The sequence below is a fragment of the Haemaphysalis longicornis genome, unplaced genomic scaffold (assembly GCF_048455015.1).
Source record: "Haemaphysalis longicornis isolate Haplotype H1 unplaced genomic scaffold, Haemaphysalis longicornis Haplotype H1 scaffold_12, whole genome shotgun sequence".
NCBI classification, from domain to species: Eukaryota; Metazoa; Arthropoda; class Arachnida; order Ixodida; family Ixodidae; genus Haemaphysalis; species Haemaphysalis longicornis.
This window is the reverse complement of record NW_027526225.1, coordinates 93,720,963-93,738,099: the sequence shown is the minus strand read 5'-3', so window position 1 is coordinate 93,738,099 and position 17,137 is coordinate 93,720,963.

Genomic DNA, 17,137 nt, shown 5'->3' with positions numbered 1-17,137 from the left:
CGCGTGGTCAATTCCCATTGATATACGATGCATAGTACGTGTATTAAAAAAATACCAGCGTGCACCAGACATTTCTCGCGCAGTGTTAGTTGGCCTTCTGCGTATGTGGAGGTAGTATAGCGGCAACATGAGTAGTGCTTCTTAAAAGAGTAGCGTCAGTGAGTCTGATGCCACGCTTGTAGGTTCTGACTTGGAAGCAGCATTTGCGACAGGGAGGACACGCTGCTAAGCTTCTGTGTCCCTTTTTCAAAAACCTGGTGGCCTGCGCTCACGCCTGAAGTGAATCTTCGTCGCGTCGCCGAGGAGCCCTTGACATGCTGACACTCCCTTTTCCAGTGGCCCTGACTGCCTTGGTCGTCGTCAGACTGCCCGACTCCGCGTGAAACCTGTGTCGGCCCACTGCGCAGACATCTGCGCGTCTGAAGTCGGGAAGGCGATCTGCAGCTCCCGGAAACACAAAGCCACGGCCCCAGCCTTCACGCATCAATTCGCAGAAGAAATAGCGATGGAGAGGACACGCTGCTAAGCTTCTGTGCCCCTTTTGCAGGTTGGTGTGCTCTTGGTTCAGTGTGCAATGTGCTACAAAGCCGAACTAGGTAAAGAAGTCGATGCACTTCTTTGATGGAACTGATGGAACTTTGATGGAACTTCTTTGAGCTGGAACTGATGGAATCGACTGTCAACGATAAGCTGGTGTCCTTGACGAAAGCAATTGATACGCAGATTAGGCGCAGAAGTAACGAACTTGGCCTTGATGACGGCGGAACTTTGATGGAGAGTGTGAAATTCTTGGGCGAGAAGTTTGATGAAATACTCGCGAAACAGGATGCGCTCACTGCTGCGAATTAGGTACTGAAAACGCAGAATGAGGCCCTAGAAAAAAAGGTGACCGATTTGGAGCAATATTCGCGGATGAACAACACAGCAATTAAGGGAGTGCGAGTGCCTGTAACTGCGGGTGAGGACTGCGGTTCAATTCTGAAGCGAATGGACGACGTAGGGGGTTGTCCTGTTTCCACAGATGACATCGACACCATCCACCGAGTGGCATCAAGGTCTAACGAAAAGGCTATCGTAGCACGCTTTATCTGCAGGGACAAACAGAACGAGTTTGTCAAAAAAGCGCGCAAGGCTCGGCTACAGGCCAGTCAGATAGGTTTCTCCGGCGGTAACGACAGGGCCATCTTTGTAAACGACCATCTCACCATTGAAAACAAGCGGCTCTTTTCAAAAGCACTGACACTAAAAAAAGAACGCCGTTGGCAATATCTCTGGACTGAGAATTGTCAAATCAAAGCACGACAGTCTGGCGACAGCCGCGTTTTTCGCAGCGCCTCGGAATCGGATCTGCGCATTTTCAACTAAAATTAAGTCAGGAACTTGCTGAAATTGTGCATGTACATTGTCCGCCTCGATGGCTTCGCTTTCCCCGCCTAATTTGAAAGACATACACTCTAAGAAAAAAGGGTGTGGTAGTTTCTCCCTTAAGGGTGAAACAGGAATGTATCATATATTGCCCCCTAAGAGGTAGAAAGATTCTCCCTTTAACAGGGAGGATCGCGTTTCTCCCCCTAGGAATGGAGGAAGATTTCCCCCTTTCGTGAGCTAATGGAGGAGAGTTCCTCCCTTCGCGGCGGTACCCGAGCAATGCTTTTTATGCGAGAAAGGCCCAGCGAGCTGATCGGTTTGAGAATCGAGGAAGTACAAATCGGTAGGTACTGTGGTTGTGTGCGCTTAAAATGCGCCTAAAATACCCAAAACATTACCTACCGCGCACCAGACCTGCGGTTAGCAAGCCATGACGCCAGTCGTATATGCGCGACTTGCATGCGTCCCGCTAAGCGCTCCGTCTACGCTTTTAGCGCGAACGCGCCGCTGTAAACAGAGCAGAAGTCATAGCGATTGCATTCAAAATGCTGCCTTTATTTCCCAAACGCTTGTAATCCTGCCGTTCAGCGACTCACGAGATCACAAACATCCAATGCGGCCGTTAGAGAACGACAAGTTGTTGTTAGTCGCCTTACCTTGCTACAGCCGATTCATCAAAGCGCAGATCGTCTGCAATCGTGCACCTCAGCGCAAAGGCGGTGCAGGCGGCTCAAAAAACGGATCCGCCGCAGGAGCAAAGAGATGACACTGCTCGCCATCTAGCGAGCTCGAAAGCCACCATAGCTCGAATAACGTTTAAAAATTACCGATAGGTGACGCAAAAAAACAGTTGGGGAGGAGGAGGGGCAGCTACTAAGCATCACTATAATCAGTGGGCGCTTATATGCTAACATAATATAGCAACGTTACAAAGGCCGCAGGCTGGCGGGCACAAATTGGGAAGAAACATAGCACAACACAGCAACGTACTCTTCGTTGAAGGCATTGTCAACGCACAATACATGCAATAGACAACAGCGCAAGCATAATACACGTATACATACACATTGCACAACACATAGTACAATACACGTATACATACACATTGCACAACACATAGTACACTTTTCACGTGTCCGCAAAGCACAAAGCATAACTACACCTTAAAGGAGCCATGAAGAGAAAATGCAAGTTGGTTTTATTCGAAAGATTTCGTGTTTTATAGTGCCCCCAGCGCTTGTCCGGATACAAACGGTGCTTTATTCACTGAGAAATTAAACAATTCAGGTTAAAATTTTGATTTTCCCGCTCAATCGTGCGTTTTCGTGGTCCCAAGTGACATCACTGTAACCGACCGCTCTGCAGCCTAGAGTACCTTCATTCACGCATCCGCCGTACAGGGTAGAGATACGTATACGCTGGCGCCGCCATTTTGGGTTGCTCGCTCGCCGCCGAAGCAAGTCATTGTGTCAAAACCGCGCTAAAATTATCGCCGCAACGCGGTTTGCTGAAGAAGTTTGAATCATATTGTCTGTTTCGCGTTGCTAGGTCTCGTGGGAAACGAAAAGAATAACGCGCTGAGCCCGTTGGCCCAATTGCGGCGGCACGGGACCGTTCAAAGGTTGTCTCCACCCTGTACAGCGGTGTTGGTTTGTTCCCGCGTTTCTTTACGTTCCGTAACCTAGATAGCGCCGCCACCACACCGTGGCAAGCGTTTGGTTTGTTTTTGCCCGCATTTAAACCTGGCTTGTTTTTGTTCTGGGAGAAAATATTCGTTCCCTGAAACAGTGTTCGCTCGACAAATGGGGTCACGTAAGACACCGTTGCTTGCGTCAATCGGCCAGTGTCGTCTGAGACAACCCTAAGCTCCATAGTGCTGTGCAGCTAAACCAAAGCATGCTGTGCGCAGTACGAACAGCAGAACGCATCAGTACTTCTATGTTTACATGTGCTTTCGTAACTTCCACTGTTTGTCCCATCATTCCTATTGCTTTGTAAAGAATGTGCCCTAAATTTAAGCGCAAATCGCTCGTTCGTCTAGTTTGTAAGTTCTACCTAATTTGCGTCTGCTTCTGCCAGCCTCCGCCAATCGCAGAGCTTAGCTCATGTGACGACATAGGTTCTGTTGCGGGAAATGAGCTGGTGGGTCGCATGACCATTCCCGTTTTTCCTAATTATGTAGCTTATTTGAGCGAAGTTTACGTTAAAAGTGGTGTCAGTATGATTCTAACGAGACAATCTTTTGAATGAACCAAACTTGTGTTTTCTCTTCATGGCTCCTTTAAACGGTAACAAAGTATTTACACCACTGATTGCAGAGCGTGCTGTTAGGAACACTGAGCTTGTTGTCTGTTTCGAATAACCCACAGCAATGCGTGAGTCTCAGCTTTGTTTTGTTGTTTCGTCAAATGTAACTCGCGCAATTGCAACCTTTTATTAGTTTCAGGTTTTGTAAGTAGTATAATAGCTCAAAGAAGAAACAAAAAAAAAAACGTGTAACGAAATAGTATGGCGCGTATGTTTGAGTTGCCTTGCTTTCGCTCTTTTAGCGAAGAGCGCACCACTGGTCTGGCAACTATTCAGAGACGCCAGCCGAAACGCTATTGAGGCTACTGCAGGGCTCCTTTTGTTGTTGGTCACTGATGCATCAATATGCTGCTGTCCGTGTTTGTTGATGAAGAAAGGGGCAGTTTAGTATAATCGCTGCCCACTTTTACCCTTGGGAGTGAGTAGAAAGCGTCCACAAATGTGCTGGTAACGTTGAACTGGACCCAGGCGAGTCGCACCCAGCACACATGCAGCGGCTACCACAGAATGTGCGCGAAACACACGTCTGGAGAACCGTGCGTTTGCGTGGCGAGAACATGGTGATAAAAAAAAAGTGAGTGGACAAGGAAGCACCACATTGCAGGGGCGATGCTGCACAGAATATTACCATACGCTTGATCGGTGAAAGCCGTTGTGCAACGAATAACAGTTTCGTTATCGGCGTCGGCGCCGACGGCAGATCGCAGACGACAGGGGAGAACGTATGCTCCCCGTGTCCGTGTTTCATAGATGCCGTACGGAGGGCGCTACGTGTACTGAGCCAAAGGGAGAAACTCTCCGGGCTGGGGGAGAAAACCCGCATTTTCCTCCTTTTTTCTACCTTTTTTCTTAGAGTGTACTTTGCAAAAAAAAGAAAACAGTTCGCTTATTCATTTCAATGCGCGAAGCATCCGAAAAAACTATGACGGCATCGCAAACTTTATCTCTTCTTTGTGTCATTCATTCTCGTTTATTTGCTTATCTGAAACGTGGCTTTCCACTCACAACTCAAACTTGTATGCTATTCCTTCATACAAAGCTGAATATTGTAACCGCGCAGGCAGCAGTTACGGGGGATCCGCCATTTTCATTTCTCCCGGTATCACATACACACGCAGGTACGACCTATCGATTGACGCTGGTAACTGTGCATCGGTTTGGGTTGAAACTGATTCATCATTCCTTGCTGTCGACAACGTCAATTTTGTGTTAGCTTGTATTTATCGGTCCCCCTCCTCTCCGGTTTCTGATTTTATTAGTGCTTTTGATGCCACGCTGAATAAATTGTCCATGGAAAGTAAAAACCTGATAATTATGGGAGATGTAAATATTAACTTACTGGACGTTAATTCTAATGTATATGCCACCTACACAGACTGTTTCACGGGTTGTGGGTACGAATCATTAATTACCTCACCCACTCGTCACACGACCCACGGAACCAAAACCCTTATAGACCATGTCTTATCGAACGTGCCATCTATTACAATAGCTGGGGTAGTACAAACTGATATTACCGACCACTTCCCAATCTTTGCTACTTTTGACACTCAACCAGCTTTTTCCGAGGGATGTTACTACACTTCAGGTTTCAACGAAGATAAATTTATAGAAACCATCAGTGACATTGATTGGTCTGTTGTCAGTCACGCGCGTGATCCAGGCGATGCTCTTAATTCTTTCTGCTCACCTTTCTTGAACGCTATTAAAAGTTGCCCTACTACCGTACGATGTAAAAAGAAATACAAGTTTCCGTGCAGTCCTTGGATGACTAAGGGCCTATTAAAAAGCTTACGCAAGAAAGATATTCTCTACAAAAAAACTAAACGTAAACCCTTTAACAAAAACCTTGCCTTGCGTTATAAGAACTATCATAATGTTCTTAACACCCTATTAAGACAGGCAAAGAAACGGTTCTACGAAAACGCCTTTTTACAAGCTAAACATGATTCGAAGAAGCAGTGGAAGCTTTTCAACGATTTTTTAAACAGATCTAACCAACACTCTCCCATATCTAAAATCAAGTTCAATGACACCGTGTATCACCAGCCCGTTGACATTGCCAACGCCTTCTGTGATACTTTTTCCTCACCCATCAATATGGGACCAGTCACTGGCATCCAGGAAAATTTGCCCCGCACCCCCCAGTCATTCTATCTTTTCCCTGCCACCGCAGAAGAGGTATATCTGACAATTTCGCATCTTAAAAATACCAGCCCAAGTTTAGATTTTATTTGTATGCGCCATTTGAAAGCAGCGGCTCGATTAATTTCTGTTCCGATATGTCATATAATTAACCTTATCTTCTCGTCTGGGTCATTCCCCAAACAGTTGAAGCAATCCAAGATTATCCCCGTATTCAAAAAAGGCGACAAGGAAGTTATCGCTAATTATAGGCCTATTTCCATTTTTTCTTCTCTTAGCAGAATAATCTAAAAATTGTTTGTCAACAGATTAAACAGCTATTTAAACAAATTAGGCTTATTGAAACCTTGTCAATACGGATTTCTCGCAGGAGGCTCTACTAACTTGGCACTGATTTCTTTATTAGACTATATCAAACATTTAATAGACAATTCTCAGCTCGTTGGCTCTGTTTTCTTAGATTTTACGAAAGCATTCGATACAATTAATCACAGCATCTTATTCAGTAAGCTCGAAGCGTATGGCATATTTGGTAGCGTATGGCACTTCGCAGCGGTGGCAAGCAACGGACGGCCCACTGAATCTCCCATTGTCATTTCACTGCAGGTCATCTTTCGACGGCCGGACTTGTCGCCTTCAGCGGACCAGTTCTCCGCATACGCTGGCACGCGTGTGATCTTTGAAGATTAGCTGGCTGCAAGAGGCGTGACATCGGCTTTTCCGAGTGACCTGCCACGTGGACAACGACGTCACCGTTTCACCGCTACATAAGGGCCTCCTTATCGATGTTCAGCACACTTGGCAGCGGTGGCAAGCAACGGACGGCCCACTGAATCTCCCGTTGTCATTTCACTGCAGGTCATCTTTCGACGGCCGCACTTGTCGCCTTCAGCGGACCAGTTCTGCGCATACGCTGGCACGCGTGTGATCTTTGAAGATTAGCTGGGTGCAAGAGGCGTGACATCGGCTTTTCCGAGTGACCTGCCACGTGGACAACGACGTCACCGTTTCACCGTTACATAAGGGCCTCCTTATCGATGTTCAGCACACTTGGCAGCGGTGGCAAGCAACGGACGGCCCACTGAATCTCCCGTTGTCATTTCACTGCAGGTCATCTTTCGACGGCCGCACTTGTCGCCTTCAGCGGACCAGTTCTGCGCATACGCTGGCACGCGTGTGATCTTTGAAGATTAGCTGGGTGCAAGAGGCGTGACATCGGCTTTTCCGAGTCACCTGCCACGTGGACAACGACGTCACCGTTTCACCGCTACATAAGGCCTCCTTATCGATGTTCAGCACACTTGGCAGCGGTGGCAAGCAACGGACGGCCCACTGAATCTTCCGTTGTCGTTTCACTGCAGGTTGGTGCGAAGCACATAGCCTAGTACTCCGTTTTAAGTGTTTTTAAATGAAGAGCATTTCAGTAACTCACGATGTCACCCGCGTTGGCGTCCGCAGTCCGCACGCTCACTGCGCATGCGCGTCGAGTCGAGGCGATAGCGAACACTCTCGCGAGGCGCATTGGATTGGATTCGAACACTCTCTCGCGAGGGGCACTGGATTGGATTCGATTGGATTGGCATGGATTGGATTGCATTGGATTGGCTTGGCTTGGATTGGATTGGATTAAAGTGGATTGTGTTGCGTCATAGCCGCGGCAGACGCGCTGGGGCCGGCGCATCTGCAGTACTCTCTCTTCCGCGGTTTCCTCTCCTTCGGGCGCGCTGCGCATATAACCGGTGTGCCGTTCTCCAGCGAAGCAACATCCGCTCTTGGCTCAAACACCTAGAGTCCACGCCGCTTTACAAGTACGCCGACGTCGTCGACTGGGACCGGCTTACGCAGTCCCCTCAAAGTATATAAGCGGCGGAGCGCGCATTCGGAATTCAGTCAAGGGCGTCTTTGCTTGGCTTTCGCTTGACGTGACGCTTTGCTTGACTCGAGTAGATGCGACGCATTTACTCGAGTTCCCCCTGTGGGAAGATGCGGGCGGTTTTTTTTTACTCTTGTCACTGCTGCCAAGTTTTTGCTGCTGCTTTTGTTGTCTGAATTAGACTATAGTATTTTCCCAGTATGTCTGAGGGCATCACCAAGCTAAAAGAAGAAATGAAAGCTGTATTCACAAAGCTTAAGGATGAACTTAAGCAGGAACAAAAAGCATTCCGCGAGATGCTCGAAAGGGATTTGCGAAATGAGATCCGCGACCGAAAAAACGAACAAACCAGCATGTGCAAAAGTCTCGAATTTGCTCACGCGGAAATTGCCGATTTGAAAACGAGGCTTAATGTTGAAACTACAAACAATGCCAGGCTTGAAGCAGAAAACAGGGCGCTTCGTGAGCAATGCTCAGATGTTGAAAACAAGGCGCGATCTGGACGTGCGTTTGGTCCAGACAGAACAGTACTCCCGAAACGTTAACATAGAAAACAAAAGGCGTCATCGAAAAAGAAAACGAATCTGTTGTCGACATCATGTCCAAACTTGGTGAAGCTATTAGTGAACCGGTTGCTGAATCGGATATCGAGATATGTCACCGTGTGCCCACGCGAAACGCAAACAAAACGAACATCATTGTTCAGTTTAAGTCACGAGCTAAGCGTGACACTGTACTCAAAAAGGCAAAAAAGATGCGTCTGACAAAGAGAGAGAGAGGGAGAGAAAATGACTTTATTGAAGGTTCCTGCGGAGGGTAGGGGCCTCGGCCACGCAGGGCCTGCCCTTCCTAGACGAGTATTAGGTCGTCCCCGAAGCAGTGCCTCGCGGGCGTCGGCGCGGTCGGTGCGTGGTGGCTGTTCGGGTGTTGACCCGCCGACCCCCCGACGACACTTCCCTGCGCTTCTGCCCTGCGAGAGCAGCCTCGAGCCGCTGGATAGTTCGTAGTTGCACCTCGTGCTCACCCGAGTTCATGGCATACGTAATGTCCTCGGGCAGGCGCGTTGCACCGTCTGCCTCCAGCGAGTGTCGTTCACATCCCCACAGCAAGTGGGCAAGCGTTGCGTTCGTTCTCGCGCACACACTGCACAGCACACTTTCGTAGACCTCTGGACACACGTGGCGCGCCAGCACCGGGGTGATCACCGAGTTCGTTTGTAGTTGTCTGTATAGCACGGCTTCCGCTCTCGTGAGCTTGGGGTGGGGGGGCGGCTTGAGTCGCCTGCCGAGCCTGTACCACTGTAGTATTTCCCCGTACGACGCGAGGGGTTCTTGTTCGGTTTCTGGGTGCCCGTCCGCCGGGGAGGAGCGGGGGGGTGCCTCGCGGTTGGAAAGTTCTCGCGCGGTGGCGTCCGCTGTCTCGTTGCGGTTGGGGTGACTGCTGGCTTCGACGCTCGTGTGCGCCGGGAACCAGTGGATGTGGGTGACCGGCGTCGCCAGCTCGCCGGACGTTGCACGACACTGCACTGTACTCACTGCCCTATCGCACACTGTCTTCTTAGCGTAATTCGCGATGGCCGAACGCGAGTCACTAAGCACTGTGGTACACCGCGGGTGTGTTAGCGCGAGCGCGAGCGCCACCTCCTCTGCCTGTAAGGCGGTCGGAGCACGGACACTGCACGCACTGTACACATCACCAGTTGTAGCCTTCACCGCCACGGCCACGTAGGTGTTCGGGCGGTCTGGGTATCTCGCTGCGTCCACGTAGAGGGCGCCCGTGTCGTTTGTGTGCGCCTCGGTGAGGGCCTTGGCCCTGGCCGCCCTGCGTCCCGGATTGTGATCGGGGTGGACGTTGCGGGGCAGCGGGAGTACCTTGATGCGTTGGAGCATCTCTCTTGGAAGGCTCTGAGTGTTTTGCGGCTCCGTCCCCGCTCGGCCGCGGCCGTAGCCAAGCCGTTCGAGGATATTCCTACCGGCCCTCGTGGATGAGAGGCGGTCGAGTTGCGTTGTTCTCTTGGCCTCGCTGATTTCCTCCAGGGTGTTATGGAGGCCCAGTTCCAGTAGTCGTTCTGTGCTGGTGCTGTTGAGTAGCCCCAGCGCGGCTTTGTAGGTCTTGCGAATGGCCACGTTGATCTTGTCTCTCTCGTGTTTCTTCCACGGGTGAAAGGCCCCCACGTAGGCCACGTGGCTCATGGCGAAGGATTGTACCAGCCGTAGGAGGCTGGTATCTTTCATTCCGTGACGTCTTGTGGATATGCGTTTGATGAGGCGGGTGGCGATGCCCAGCTTCGTGATGACGCGGTCGACCGTGGCGCCGTTGCTTCGGCTTGCTTCAAGGAGCATGCCGAGGACTCGGAGGTTGCTCACTTTGGGGAAGACGGTGCCGTCGCTCGTGCGTAGTGTGATCGTGGTGGAGTCTTCGTCTGCTTTCTTGCGGTACCTGCCCGGTGGTGGGATGATGAGCAGTTCGGACTTTTGCGGGGAACACCTCAGCCCGGTGTTGGCCAGGTGGTCTTCGATGGCGTCGACTGCCTCTTGTAGTGTCGTTTCGATGTGGCCGTCGCTCCCTCCGGGGACCCACAGGGTAATGTCGTCGGCGTAGATGGTGTAGCGAACCTGTGGGATCCCCGAAAGTCGCTGGGCCACGCCGATCATCACGAGGTTGAAGAGCACCGGCGAAATCACCGAGCCTTGGGGGGTGCCTACACTGCCCAGTTCCCTCTCTGGTAGCTGCAGGTCGCCCGCTTGTATTTCCACCGTTCGGTGCGACAGGAAGTCGCGGATGTAGTTGTATGATCTCTGCCCCAGGCCCAGGCGCGAGACCTGCGCTAGGATGGCTGAGTGACGCACCTTGTCGAAGGCGCTCTGTAGATCCAGGCCCAGCACCGCCCTGTTGTCTAGGGTAGGGACGGTCACGTCAAGGATGTCGTGTTGTAGCAGGATCATGGCGTCCTGGGTGCTGAGCCTTTCACGAAACCCCAACATGGCGTCGGGGTAGAGGCCTTCGTCTTCGAGGTAGCGCTGCCATCTGTTGTTGAGGACGTGCTCGAGCACCTTGCCCACGCACGATGTGAGAGACATCGGGCGCAGATTCTCGATGCCAGGTGGCTTGCCGGGCTTGGGGATGAGGATCGTTCTGGCTGCCTTCCACTGTCGCGGGAGGGTTCCCACGCGCCAACACCGGTTGAAGTAATCCGTGAGGGCCGCGATGGCCCCGTCGTTGAGGTTGCGGAGGGCTTTGTTGGTGACCCGGTCCGGACCGGCCGCCGACTTGCAGTTGAGGTTCTGTAGGGCCGCCCGGACTTCACACTCATCGATGTCGCGGTCGCCGGTTGTGTTGGCCGGGCCGAGATATCTGTCGTGATTCTCGCTAAGTGTGCTCGGGAGGTAGCGTTCGTTGAGGCGTTTGCACGTCTCTTCCTGCCCCAGCTTCTTGATGGTAGTATGTATGATTTGATCCAGGCGGTGTTGCTGGTACCCTTTGCTCTTCGTTTCGTCGAGTAGGTGGCGGAGTAATTTCCAGGTTCGACCCTGGTGGAGCTGCCCGTCCGCCTCGCTGCAGATGGCATGCCATCGCTGTGCGCAGAGCTCGCGGCTGTACTTTTCCATGGCGCGTCCGAGTTCGGCCACCCGCTTGCGTAGTGTGCGGTTATGGCGTTGGCGTCTCCATCGTCTCTGTAGGGATTGCCTGGCCTCGATCATGTGGGCCAGGCGGCTGTCGATTTGCTGCACGTCTTCGTCCGTTTCCACTTCCGTGGTCGCGAACGAGGTTGCTTGCACAATGTCTTTCGACCACTTCTCGATGCCCGTGATCTCGCCCTGCGGTTCCAGGCACTCCGCTCTGAAGCGGGTCCAGTCGGTGAGTTTGTGTTTTCGCCGGCTTCCGTTGGACCCGACGGCGAAGGTCGGTAGGTCCAGCTCGATGATAAAGTGATCACTGCCCAGGTTGTGGCCGGTGTTCCGCCACTCGACCCCCTTCTTAGCCGACCCCCTTCTTAGCCGAATGCCAGGTCCGGGTTGGTGTCGCGTGTGACGGAGGTGCCGATGCGGGTGGGCGCCGCTGTGTCCGTGTGGAGCGTGAAGCCGGCGTCGGCCGCCGCGTCCAGCAGGTCTCTGCCCTTGACAGTAGTGCGGTGGAGTCGAGCTCTTTGTGTGATGCGTTAAAGTCCCCACAGATGGCGATGGTGTCTGTCTGTGCCGTGCGTAACGCCTTGTGCATGAGTTTCTTGAATTTTTGGTGCCGGCGCGTAGGGTTACTGTAGATGTTGATGAGAAGTAAGGACTCCTTCTTGCCGATGACTACCTCGGTCGCGCAGTGTTCGATGGTGCTGCGTCCGAGGAAGTATTCGTGCTTGAAGAAGGTGAGCCCTTTCCGAATGAAGGTGCACACCCCTTGAGCGGCCCCCTTACCGCAGTCCCTTGCACTGGGGGGGGCTTGCGTGCGTACGGTAGCCCGGGAGGGTTAGTGCGTTTTCGGTGTGCGTTTCTTGAACCATGATGACGTCAGGGGGCGCCTTGAGGCTCTGCAGGTGTTGCTGTAGTACCGCCTTTCTGCACTGGAACCCGTTGGCGTTCCAGTGCCAGACCTTTACGCTCGAGCATGTTGCTGGTTTGACGGCCATGATGCAGGTGGTGATTGGGCGGGCTGGTTGCGGTCGTTTGGCGCGTCGTCGTCGCGGCCCAGCTTTCTGTAGAAAAACTCCTGCAGTGCGTCGAAGCGCCGTTCCACCGCTGCGAAACGTGCATTTACCCGGTGATCAAAGGCGTCCATGCGCTTTTCGAGTCGGTCGATTCGTTCGGTGCAGCGGCGGAGGCGCACGGCCACACTGATGCCTCCTTGGGTGCGTGATTCTTGATCGTCTTCCCTCGCGCACGGGGAGTCGTCTTCTTGTTCCTCCATTGCGGTTTCGGCAGGCGGCGGGGTCATGGAGGTCCCCCGAGATTGCGCTGCTGTCTTCTTGGGTGGCGGTGTTGGCGACGTGGGTTGTGGGTTGCTCGGCGCTGGCGTTTTCGCGCGCTGTTGGTGGCGTGGCGTCAGCGACGGGGGGAGCGGGACTTAACCTTGAGCCCACTGTGGTTGCCGCGCCGGCTGCAGGTGCGGCGTTCGCTTTTGGTGCGCTTGTGGGTTTTCCAGGAGTCCTATGGCCTCGTCCAGTCGCTGGCTGAGGCGTGCGTTCTCTTCCTTGAGGGCTGAGATTTCTTCGCGTAGACTCTTCATCGTGTCGTGCCGCTGCGTTGACTGCTCTCGGCGCTTCTGCGGCGTTTTGGATCGGGCGTGCGCATTCGGCGCTCTGGTGACTTCGGCCCACGTCACGCGCTCGCGCGATTGTGACGAGGCTCCTCTCTTCTTGCTGTGACTCCTCCCCCTATTGTTACGACTGGCAGAGCGGCTCGCCGAGCGTTGCCCTTTCTTGCCGCTTCGGCTGCGTCCGCGTTGTTGCTGGGGGTCGAGTGGCGGGAAATCGCGATCGTCTTTTCTAGAAGGTCGCCCCGCTTGCGGTGACGTGGCGTGCTTGCTGTTCCATTGTCTCTTTTTCACCAAGTATTGCGTCTTGAATTTGTTAACACAGCCTGCCGTACCGGTGGGGTGGGGTCCCCCGCACAGTTTGCAGTGCGGCTTGCACTCGTTTTCGTGATTTTCGCCCGGGTTCGTCTTCCCGCAAGCGAAGCACACTCGTGCATGTGGTTGCGGTCATACGTCATGGCGATGTCCGATTTTGCCGCACTTTTTTCACACCTCGTGGTGTTGCCTGTAGAGGCTGCATCTAACCAGTACGGCTCGGTATTTAACTGTCGCAGGCACCTTGGTGCCTTGGAAAAGCACAACTACCGCGGTCGAGCTGCCGATTCTGTGCGCGTCGATTGCCATAGGGTTGTAGTCATTAACGATGTTTGCTCTGATTTCTTCGGGGGAGTCTTCGGTGGAAATGTTCCGAATTACTCCTTTGGCCGTGTCGTCCGGTGCCGCGTGATATGCGAACACCTCGTGTACTTGGTCCCCGACGGTAAGCGAACGTAGCTGGGCGTATAGCACTGCTCTTTCCTCGTCTGGAGTGCTCATCACGATGATGTTCTGTGCTATGTTTGGGCATATGGTGTCCCGCATAGCCGCCACTCTTGTGATTCCCGTTGCTGCCATAATGGCCGTCATTAGTTCGGTTGCCTTTGTTCGGCCGGTGTGCATGCCACCACGTGGTCGAATGATGATCTTGAACTCGCTGCGCGGGATGTTGCTCGGCATGCGTGCAGCTTTCGTTAGGCTTCCAGTAACTTTCCTGGCGTATTGCGCTCTGGTAGGTGGGGATTTGGGTGCCTTGCTGGCGGGCTTACCGGGGGTTGAAGTCTGCGATGCTTCTCCCGGGTGCTGTAGCGGTCGTCGGCGTTGGATGGTCCAACCCGCGTTGTCGTCCGGCGAGGGATCCTCTCCCGGCGCGATGACGGTTGTTCGGCCGGCGTTCCGGTCGAGTTGAACTTGTGGCGTAACTTCTTGGACAGAACTTGTATCCATAGCGGCTTCCATCTCGTTCGTCGCGGGGACGGTAGCGATGTTCGACGGCATAGGCTTAGCGGCCGCCGCCGGCGTCGGCGTGGCCGGGTGCCGAGCTCGAGCTAGGCCTACGTTAGGCTTAGCAAAACGGCGCCGCCGTGGAACGTCAAAGTCTCGTAAATCCGCAAAAAATGCTGGGACTCACCGAAATGTGGTATCAGCGGGTTCCGAAAACGAAGCCTAACACATGTGTAAATGTTGGGACTCTGTGGGGCTGGTTGGCCCGCCGAAAATTCGCATATTTCACGGAGCCGATGTGAGACGCGTCCGATCGCTTCGGCTGCTCGCAGCGCCCCTCGCGTCTGACAAATGATGACATCGCGCTCGACAGTTCCGAACCGATCTACGTAAACGAGCACCTTTGCCCTGCTCTCAAGAAGCTTCTAGGTATGGCAATAAAAAAAAAGCACGAGCACAACTGGAAGTCTGCGTGGTCATTTAAGGGTAGAATTTTTGCAAAGCGCACTGACGACTCCCCTATAGTGCCCATCAAAAATGAAAACGATCTTGCAAAAATATGCCCTCAGCGCATGTCCGACGTGGTGTCTTAAGCATTTCTGACGCACACAAATGGCAGATTATCAGGAACTAGCATCACCGCGTTCTATCAAAGAGGCCGGCGCAGCATCCAAATCTGTTTTACATTTAAATGCGCGCTCAGTAGTCAATAAGGAAGACGGAATTTCAATCTTTTTGAGTGATTTGTCTTTTAAATTTGATATAATAATGCTTTCAGAAACGTGGTATCACGACAGCTGCAACATGCTTACATTACCAGGGTATGAGCTTTTTTATATTAACCGTGTTAACAAACGAGGTGGTGGTGTGGCAGCTATGGTTGCATCTAGTACACATAGTAACCTAGTTACAGATTTTACAAAAAGTAGCGGGGATTATGAAGTTCTGGTTCTACATAGCAAAAACGAAATTTTTTGTGCTGTGTATCGTCCGCCAAATGGAAATATTGTTAGATTTTTAGATTTTTTTGAAGGTTTTCTAGAGTATGTAGCGAAAAACAATTTCCGACTCGTATGTGCGGGTGATTTCAATAGTAATGTCTTAGAGCAAAGTACTAGTAGCCGTGAACTTAATTTACAGTTACAGTCCTGCGGTTTCGTAAATCTAATCACGACACCGACCAGAATAACGAGCACTACTTTATCTGCAATTGACCTTTTTCTTACAAATGTTGAAACCAAGATTCTCAGAGTCGGAACCCTCTCTTGTGACATCAGTGATCATTGTCCGATTTTTTGTATATACAACATAGACATTAAAAAATAGAATGAGTTAGGCGATGGCTTCACTTTTCAGCCAATCACAGAGCTAGGCTTGGCACTATTTAAACTGGAAGTTGAGAGGCACGATTGGTCTTCGATTTTAGAAAAAAACGACCGCGGATGATGCATACAATAGGTTCTTGAAAATTTTTTTGCGTCTGTATTAGAAATGTTTCCCTCCTACAACTGTAAGACGTTCAAAAAAAGTCAGAAAACCCTGGGTGTCATTAGAACACTTGAAAATGATCAAACATAAGAACAGTCTATATCATTCCTTTCAACGTACACCATCAGAAGAAACCCTAAACAAATTCAAAAAATTGCGAAACAACATAAATAAAAATTGAGGCTCGCCAAAGCAGCCTACTATCAAAACCTGTTTGCTGACGCCAGTCAAAAGCGCCCAGTTTCTACTTGGAACGTTATCAATAAAATTTTAGGTCGAAATTGCACTTCCTCCTACCCCAGCGCAATAACTTACGACTCTGTCGAATTGACGGGCAGACCACTTTAATGATTATTTTGTAAATATTGTAAGGCCTAGTGCAAATGTCTTTCATATTAGGAATAAACAGTCCGGACCGGTTCAGAGTATTTTCTTGACTCCAACGGATGAAACTGAAATATATAGTACGTTTATGAACATGCGAAATAGTACAGCTACTACCTCCAAATAAAGCCTAGTAAATATGTGCTATCATCAATTTCTCGGGTACTGGCTCACATCTTTAATTTAATTCTAGAAACAGGAATATTTCCCAGTAATATGAAAAAAGCCAAGGTTTCTGTAATTCACAAAGGTGGGGATACAAATGTTGCCTGCAACTACCGGCCAAACGGAAGTACTCCTCAGCCCCGGGTGCTCGCTATAGCGACATCGCCCAAACCCCATCACACCCCCGCTCGACCCTAGCAGTCACGGACAACGAGGGCACCGTTCTCAACGCCGCTACCTTCTTTCATCTTTCTTCGAACGCTGCTGAAGCCACCGCCATTGCCCTCGCGGCGGCCACAAACACACCCACCACCCACCTAACCATAATCACAGACTCTCAACACGCCTGCCGATATTACTTCAAGGAAGAGTACCCCCGGCGGCGCTCAAGCTCCTGAAAGCCATTCGCGACCTACCTACAATAACAATCGTGTGGACCCCGGGACACGCCTCACTCCCTGGGAATGAAGCAGCACATACTGCAGCCCGCGAGCTTCACTTCCGGGCGTTCCCTACAGGGCCAGGCGGCTCGGACTCTACGACGGCCACTATCCATCCTCTTCCACCCTGCTTCACCGACATCTTATCCCACTACCGCCACGTTCGCCGAAAATATCCTCCACCCCACCCTACCCTGTCCGTCGAAGAATCACGAATCTGGCGCAGACTACCAACTGGCACATACTATAACTTCACCATCCTCTCCCACATCTCCCCCTCACGCTTCGAGTACAACTGCCCGGACTGTCAAGTTCCAGCCACCACTGCCCACCTCGTCTTCCTGTGCCCTCAACACCCTGTTCATCTCCCTTCCCCTACCCCCGAGCAGTGGGAATGCGCGTTGACCAGCTCGGACCTGCAGGAGCAGCTCAGCCTGATCCAGCGGGCCACGCGAGCAGCGAC